The 8,594-nt window shown below is 57.2% G+C and overlaps 1 long non-coding RNA gene across 1 annotated transcript; it reads right to left on the bottom strand.

Annotated features, from left to right (window-relative positions):
- Window positions 1–253: 253 nt before the first annotated feature.
- Window positions 254–1,196, bottom strand: LOC138724666 (uncharacterized). Its single transcript, XR_011338090.1, has 2 exons — window positions 1,156–1,196; window positions 254–717 (listed from the first exon to the last, which is right to left on the bottom strand). It is a non-coding gene; the product is annotated as an uncharacterized lncRNA (long non-coding RNA).
- Window positions 1,197–8,594: the final 7,398 nt, after the last annotated feature.

Raw genomic sequence — 8,594 nt, 5'->3', positions numbered from 1 at the left:
GAAAGGAAGAAAGGCAGGCTTCTGTAGCCCCTTCCTTCACTGAATGCTCCAGCTGCAGGGGAGAGCCAGCTCTAAATCAAGAGGCCTTTTAAGGGGCAAACTCCTCACCTGTACCTAGTTGCTGACCACAGGTGTGGCACAGACTTAACCAACCCAACTATGACCTTCAGAGGGTTTGAACAAGACCCACCCTTTTAACAGCAAAACTATAGCATCCCACTTAGGATGGGTAATAAGAAATTACTCCTAAGTATAAAATGTTGGTGGTTTACTGAAAGTTCAGTGTATGACAGCCAGGCTTGATTGAAATGATATAAAATTATAGATGTTATTAAGCCACCAAACGTCAATTATCATTGCTAAAAAACCTGTACAGATTAAAAGATTCCTTCCATGTTCTGGCTGCTGAGATACAGTGCATTGAAGCGTATTGGTAACAGTTACACACAATACGCTTTACATAAGCACAGTCCCATCTACCATTTAGATAGAACTGAACTTCTATTAAACTTCTTCAATCTGTCTCATGCAGTAGCAAATTCAGAGACACTCCCATTTCTCAGCAGCGGGACAAGCAGGAAACTCTAAAGGGCGTGTTCCACTGTTTGTCAATCCTCTTCTTGCCATTTTCCCAGCAGTCTTCCCGTCACATTCAGCCACGTCTTATGCACAGTCATGAGGCTAAAACTCAAGTCCAATAAAGCTGTCATAGAGAAACTAAAAAAGAGAGCAGACATAAGAGGAAAGGCTGTGTATCCCCGCCCTCACCCTGGCCCCGCGTGGCCCCCCGGGCCGGGACAGGAGGGTTTCAGGGGGACGGGAGGGACACGGGGCGCTGTCCCTCTCCCAGGCCCAGCCTGCATCCCATTGGCCGCAGCCAGCGGGAGGGCAGCGTGCTGCCGTGTCTGTGGTGCGTGTGAGCATGTACGAGGCATAAACATAACAAGCACATGGCATGTGTGGCGTGTGTGACATGTTGCTTGTGTGTGCAAGGCATGTGTGTGTCATGTGGATGGGGTGGTTGTGGCATGAGCCTGGCATGTGCACAGCGTGTGCATGGGCGCAGTGGTGTACGCAAGGCTTGTGCATGGCGTATGCATAGGGTGAGCATAGCGTGAGCCTAGAATGCGTATGGCGTGTACATGGGGCACTCACCTTTGCCTCGAAGCAGAGCCCTGCCTTAAGGTCTCGTGGCCCTTGGGAATTGGGTTTCAGTCACCTCCCATGACAGAACCCCCCAGCCGTGTGCAAGTTCACCCCAGAGAAACAATTCTAGTTCCCTTGCCAGCCCCCAACAGAAGGATGCTCGTGACGTCCGTTCTCATCCGTTTCAGCAGTGGAAACTCCTTTGTTCACCAGGCATCAGTGTTTCTCCCCACTTTGAATCTAGCTGGCCGCTTGCCTCGTTCTGGTTTTCTCAGCCTTGCAGCCCATCCTCGGCCCGCTCTAGAGGGGAAGAGAAAGCGGAGGTCGGCTTTCACACAGCTCCGAGGAGACACACTGCCCGCAGGACACTCTTTACGTAAGCGCATCCCCCATCTCCCATGTGCCCCCTCCCTGCACGAAGGGTGTCTTTGGCACAACAACCCACAAGCAGCAGCAGGGGTTACTGCAGTCGGTGAATCCCCAAACGTCCCTTTCTATGGGACCTGGGAGCATACGGAGCCTTCTGCGTTCGCTTGAAGGATGAGATCTTCCCAATTTGGGCAGAGAGAGGCAAAAGAAGGCACTTCAGCACCCTCATGCTAAGGAGGCTCCTGGTGCTGCCGGCTCTCGTGTGGCGAGGACGGCCAACACCGCGTCACCTTTCCACCCCTAGAGCTGGTCCCTCTGGCTTAGCAAGCAGATCGGCGGTCCCAGCACACGGCCTCTGCACTGGAAAAATTCAGACCCGCAGGACGATCCCACAACAGCTTCCAGCTGCAGATCCCAACAGCGAAGCTACCCGCTTAGTTACACCACCATCTGTCTCCACGCCAAGTGAACATGAACGTTGCACCCTTGCGGGGCCCTGAGGTGCCTCTGCAGGCTCGTCAGGGATCCAACCGCCTTCTGAACAGCGTCGGACGGCCTGCGCGCATTCTGCTCGGCCATCGCCTTCCCCGGGGTTTCACCCGACAGCCGTGACGCAACATCAACTCGTGCATAAGCGCACACGTACACACGTGCAAAGGAACGCTAAAGGGCAACAACACGAGGCCTCGCTCGGCAATGATGCCGTGAAGATGGTCCCACAGCCCTTTCGTTTAGCCGGCGGAGAGCAGGCTAAATCCTCCTCCTCCCCCCGTGCCGTGCCAGCTCACTCACCGTTATTCCTCACGACGGGATGGAAGGTGGAAGAATATCTGGCTTTGAAAAAGCAGGGCTGTTCTGCGAGACTTTTGCCAGGTTTTCTGCAGTAAGGACCTTCTCCAGACTGGCTTTTTGGGCTGTGAGGTAAGAGAGACGTGCACGATATGTTAAGGAATTTTTAACGCCACCTCGGAATACCATCACGATGCTAAGAGAGTCATTTGTCCAGTTACAGGTGACAATCGGAGCTTAAGTAAGAAAACAGAAAAAGCCCCCCACCCCCACGCACAATGAACGACGATGTGGTCAACGACAGGACCACATCACTGGACAGAAGCTGGGCCGATACACCGAGCCCTCATCCACAGAGAAACAAACGGAGGAGCTGGAAGCTGCGTCCCAAACCAGGAGTCAGCATCACAAACGTCACCCTCGCTCAGAGCTGCAAAGCGGACTATTCTCCTCTCACCTGAATGGCAACAGCTTCCATTTCACCCGTGGGCGCCCTCCTCTTCTTCCGCCACAAGCGTATGAGAGAGATGGGAAGGCTCCATAGCGCTCTGCAAAGATAAGGGACCTCTAAGAGGTGCGTCTGCATTTCCCCAAGGCACTTGAGGTACCTTAACTCTACAGTTACCGTCAAGAACGCAACAACTCCCCTTCCGTACCACTGTTACGGGACATAGTTTAACACAAACACTAAAAAGAAGTCTAAAAAGATGTTAAGCCTCAAAATAAGTGAGAAGACTGAACAGGTATTCTGTGTAACTGGAAACAGAGAAATGTCTGAACCAAGAGGATCTGCAGCAAGCGTAACGGATGTTGCACCATTATAAACCCTGTGACACGGAAGGGTTTTAAATGCAAAGAAGCCTGGTTATAGAAGAGAATCAAAGAAGCGACCTCCCTCCTGGCACTCTCTACACTAACAACATAAAAGCGCTTTCCAAAGCTCCCCTTCTCCTCCTTTCCCTCTACGCGTGTGTGCGGTGTGCTTGCAGTGTGGCTGGCGTGTCATCTTCATGGTATGTGCTAGCATGTCCATGGTATGTGTATGGTATGTACACAGCCCGTACATAACATACACAGGGAGAGTGTGGCATGCGTGTCATGCTGCCTGCATGTGGAAGGCGTGTGCGTGACATGTGCTTGACTGTTGTGGCATGAGCCTGGAATGTGCATGGAAGCAGTGGCGTGTGTGTGGTATGTTGCCTGCGTGTGCAATACATGCGAGTGGTATGTGGTATGTTGCTTGCGTGTGCAAGGTGTGTGCGTGGCAGGTGTGTCATCTTCATGGTGCATTGCTAGCATATGCATTGCCTGGGGATGGCATGTACACAGCATGCACATAACATGCGCATGGCCTGTGTGACATGTTGCGATGTGTACAAGGGCGCTGTGGCGTGTGTGGCATGCCACTTGCATGTTCGAAGCATGTGCATGAGGTGGTTGTGGCGCTAGCCTGGCATGTGCATGGCGTGTGCGTGGGGACAGCACAATGTGCATGGGGGGTGAATTGCATGTGTGTGGCATGGGCCTGGCGTGTGTGTGGCATGTTCATGCTGTGAGGCGTGCACAGGGTCGGCTGGCGAAGCCCCTGCCACCCTAGTATTGTTGTCTCGATCCAGCGTTCACTAAACGCGATGCCGTCACATACTAACCCAAAGTCGAGAACGCTCCACCTAGTGCCGTCAACTCGATCGACGGTGATTAGCAAAGAGGAATGAGTCCCGAGAAAGCCACATACCCGAAAGCTGCTGGCCTGGAGGGCACCGCCACATCACTTCTCCCCCTCTCCCTGAGGAGGGGTCGGGATCCCGCAGGGGCTCTCTCATCGCCAACAGTTCTGTCAGATTGTCTCTGCTGACAAAGCAAAAAGAATCATAGAATCACTAAGTTGGAAAGGACCCACTGGACCATCGAGTCCAACCATTACCATCAATCACTAAACCATGTCCCTCAGCACCTCCTTCACCGGTCCCTTAAGCCGCTGCAGGGAAGGTGACTCAACCCCCTCCCTGCGCAGCCTCTGCCAGTGCCCAATGACCCTTGCTGTGAAAAATTTTTTCTAGAGGCCAGCACCCTCCTCTCTACAACCTCCTTTCAGGTAGTTGTAGAGAGCAATGAGGTCTCCCCTCAGCCTCCTCTTCTCCAGGCTAAACACCCCCAGCTCTCTCAGCCGCTCCTCATAAGACCTGCTCTCCAGCCCCCTCACCAGCTTTGTTGCTCTTCTCTGGACTCGGTCCAGAGCCTCAACATCCTTCTTGTGGTGAGGGGCCCAGAACTGAACACAGGATTCGAGGAGCGGTCTCACCAGTGCCGAGTACAGAGGGCACTTACTTCCTTACTATTAAAGACTGAAGCAAAGAAGGCACTAAGTACCTCAGCCTTGCCCTCGTCCCCTGTCACTGTTGTCCCTTCTGAACCCAATAGGAACTGAACACTCTCCCTAGTCCTCCTTTTATTGTTAATGTATTTATAGAAAGATTTTCTGTTATCTTTCACAGACTTAGCCAATTTGATTTCTAGTTGGGCCTTAGCCCCCTTCATTTTTCCTCTGCATGATCTCACTTCCTCCCTGTAGTTCACCCAAGATGCCTGTCCCTTCTTCCAAAGCTCATAGACCCTCCTCTTCTTTTTGATGTCTCTCAAGATCTTCCTAGTCAACCAAGCTGTTTTTCTCCCCTGCCGGCTCCTTTTCCGGAGCATGGCGATGGCTTGCTGCTGAGCTGCTAGGATTTCCTTTTTGAAGAGCTCCCAGCCCTCATGGGCTCCCTTGCCCTTAAGGACTGTCTCCCACGGGACTTTGCCAACCAGCCTTCTGAACGGTCCAAAGTCTGCCCTCTGGAAGTTTAATGTGACTGTTCTGCTAATCTCCCTCTTCACCTCACCTAGAACTGAAAACCCCATCATCTTGTGATCGCTTTGTCCCAGGCGTCCTCCTACCACATCCCCCACAAGGCCTTCTCTGTTCATGAACAGCAGGTCCACGAGGGCACCTTCCCCTGTCAGTTCACTCACCAGCTGTGTGAGGAAGTTGTCTTCCACGCACTCCAGGAACCTCCTAGACTGCTTCCTCTCCGCTGCATCGTACTTCCAGCAGATATCTGGAAGATTGAAGTCTCCCACGAGGACCAGAGGGAGCAATCTTGAGACTATCCCCAGTTGTTTATAGAAGAGCTCATCAGCTGCTTCTTCTCGGCTGGCTGGTCTGTAACAGACTCCATCACAATATCAGCCTTCTTGTGGGCTCCCCTGATTTCAACCCACGGGCACTCAGTCCCCTCCTCCCCATAACCCAGTATCAAAGCAAAAGGAACGAGCTGTTACGGCAAAAGACTCCAAGTAACCGTGCTTGAAATGAACCCCCCCTGCCCCTGAACCTCCCTTTCCGCTCCTTCCCCTGCTCCCCGCCTCCTTCTTTCCCCCCTTCTCCTCCCATTGTGCCCCATCCTCCCCCCCTGCTTTCCCCCTCTCTCCACTCCTTCCCACCCCCCTCTCCCTCCCTCCTCCCCCTCCCGAGCGGGGATCTCCCCCGCGGGGCCGCACGCCGAGCGCAGACGCAGCCCCGAAGGCCCCGACCGCCCCTGAGCCCGAGCCGGCCCCGGGAGCGCCGCGGCTCGCGGACAGCGAGCCCGGAGCGGCGACGCCGGCCACAGAGCGCTCCCCCGCGCCTCTCCGGGCGCCTCTGACTCACCCGAGCCCGGCCCCGTTCGAGCCGCTCCCGACCTGGGGGGGACACGGGGGCCCCTGGGGGGAAAACGGGGTCTTCGGGGCGCTGTCCCTCTCCCAGCCCCAGCCCGCACTCCGTTGTCCGCCGTTCCGCCGCGCGAAGCCGAGAAAAGCCGAGCGCCTCCCGCCTGTTCTTCGAGCTGCCCCGCTCCGCCCGGCTCGCCCGCCCCCTGAGTCGTCCTGCTCCCCCACCCTGGGCTGCAGTACCGCTTCGCGGCCACGTCGCGGCAGCACTGAGTCTCCGCCCTATTCACTCCGAGCGCAGGGATCCCGGCCAATGGGAGCGCTGCTGCAGGGCCCGCCCCTCCATCGCTCTGCCGGAGCTGATTGGCTGCCAGTCGCTGAGCCGTGCAGCCAGTGCGCATGTGTACAGTATAACATGGCGGCGCCCACAATGCAGTCACTGCGCATGCGTGGAGTACAATATGGCTGCGTCCATCTGCAGTCACTGCGCATGCGTGCCGTACAACATGGCGGCGCCCATATGCAGTCACTGCGCATGCGTTCCATACAACATGGCGACGCCCATATGCAGTCACTGCGCATGCGTGCAGTTTAACATGGCGGCGCCCGTCAGCACTCATTGCGCATGCGTGTAATGTAACATGGCGGCGCCCATCAGCAGTTACTGCGCATGCGTGCCGTACAACATGGCGGCGCCCATCAGCAGTCACTGCGTATGCGTGCCGTACAACATGGCGGCGCCCATCAGCAGTCACTGCGCATGCGTGCTAGGCACATGGCGACGTCCACGTGCACTCACTGCGCATGCGTGCCGTACAACATGGCGGCGCACCTCATGGAGCCACTGCGTTCCGTTTAGTATGGCACCCGCTGTCCCCGCGGGGCCCGTTTCAAAGCAGCCTGCCGGCACCGAGCGGAACCCAACGCAGCCTGAGCGAGCCGCGCGGGGCCGAGCCGAGGGGACTCGTGCACCCCGGGCAGGGGCGGGGAGGCTTCAAAGCGGGACGCGGAACGTTGTCCCTCTCCGTTCTGCACCGCTCCCCTCCCCGCGCCCCGCCCTGCTCTCCGCCGCCCCGCCCCTGTGGGCCGTCTCGTCCCCCTCAGCCCCTGGCTGCAGTACCGCTCCGCGGCCACGGCGCGGCGGCACAGAGTCCCCGCCCCATTCATTGCCTAGGGCATCGAATGGCTGTGCGTTCCGCGCTCTGATTGGTCACTTCTCGATCCCACTTTGCCAGCTCTGTGTTCCGATTGGCTGCGGACGCCGCACTCTGATTGGTCGCCTCTGGATCCCGCTTTGCCCGTGCCATGTCCTGTGCCCGTTTGATGGACGATTTGCCCTTTTATTGTCAATTGGGCCAGTTTGCCTTTATATGCTCAATTTGCCCTTTTATGGGCAATTTTCTCAGTTTTCCTTATGTGCTCAATTTGCCCTTAAATTGTTAATTTGACCTTTTATGGCAATTGGCCCAGTTTTCCCTTACATGGTCACTTTTCTCTTTTATGGCAATTTGCCCATATATGGTCACTTTGCTCTTTTACGGCAGTTGGCCAAGTTCGCCCTCATATACTCAATTTGCCCCTTTATGGCAATTTTCCTCTTTATGGCACTTGGCCCGGTTTGCCCTTATATGGTCAATGATCGGGCCCCTGTGCGCCCCCCCCGCCCGGGGCTGCAGTACCGTCCTCGGCCACGGCACGGCAGCACTGAGTCGCCACACGTCCCCGGGCTGCAGTACCGCTCCGCGGCCACGACGCGGCAGCACCGAGCCGGGCGAAGCTCTTTTTGCCGTCGTTCCCCTTTTCACCGTTTTCTCCCGTTGCGGGTTCGATCCCGACGGGCGCCGAACCGCCCGGAGCAGCAGCTCCCGCGGCGCTGCCCGCACACCCTCCCCCGCTGCCGGGCTCCGCAGCAGCGCAGACCGCGCCTGCCTTCCCCCGGGCCGCCCCTTCGTTCCGGTCCCGCGGCGAGCAGGGCTGCGCTCACGGGCACCGCGGCGGCCGCGGGCTCCGCTCTCCCCGCCGAGGGGCCGCTCTCCGAGCCCTCTGCGGCCGGGAAACCTCCGAGCGGCGGCTGAAAGGGAGAGGTGGCGCCTCCAGGGGAAAGGCCGCAGCTTTCCCCGCTCCCGCACGCCGTCTCCGGACGACGGACGCCGTTCCGACGGGAGGCCCTGCGGCTGTGCCATACGGGCAGGCTGGAAAGGAACAACTGACCCGCTGCAGGAAAGGACACGGAATTCCAGTCCGACACGAGGGGACTTTGGAAGCGGCAGACGCATCAACAGCGAGAACATTTCCCTGCCGAACATCCGCACGCCATCGTGATCCGGCACGCGCCCCTGGCCGCCAGCGAGCCCATCCGAGCCCATCGGCCGCCCGTACAGCGTGCAGCAGGCTGCCAACTCGGAGCCTGCGCAGCACAGCGCTCCCCGTGCCGGACTGTGGCTCGTGGCGCCATCGCCACGCACCCCGAATGGCCTCTGCCGCCACCTTCTTTCTTCGCTTCCAACACTGAAAAAGCAAAACGCGTACGGCAGTCGGCGACCGATCGAAAGCTTTAATGTGGACACCACTGGTTTACACGGGGTTCCTCTGGCTTCCCCACACCT

Source organism: Phaenicophaeus curvirostris, chromosome 10 (genome assembly GCF_032191515.1).
Source record: "Phaenicophaeus curvirostris isolate KB17595 chromosome 10, BPBGC_Pcur_1.0, whole genome shotgun sequence".
Lineage (NCBI taxonomy): Eukaryota > Metazoa > Chordata > Aves > Cuculiformes > Cuculidae > Phaenicophaeus > Phaenicophaeus curvirostris.
Note: the sequence above shows the minus strand (reverse complement) of the source record. Positions and strands in the feature narration are given on the sequence as shown.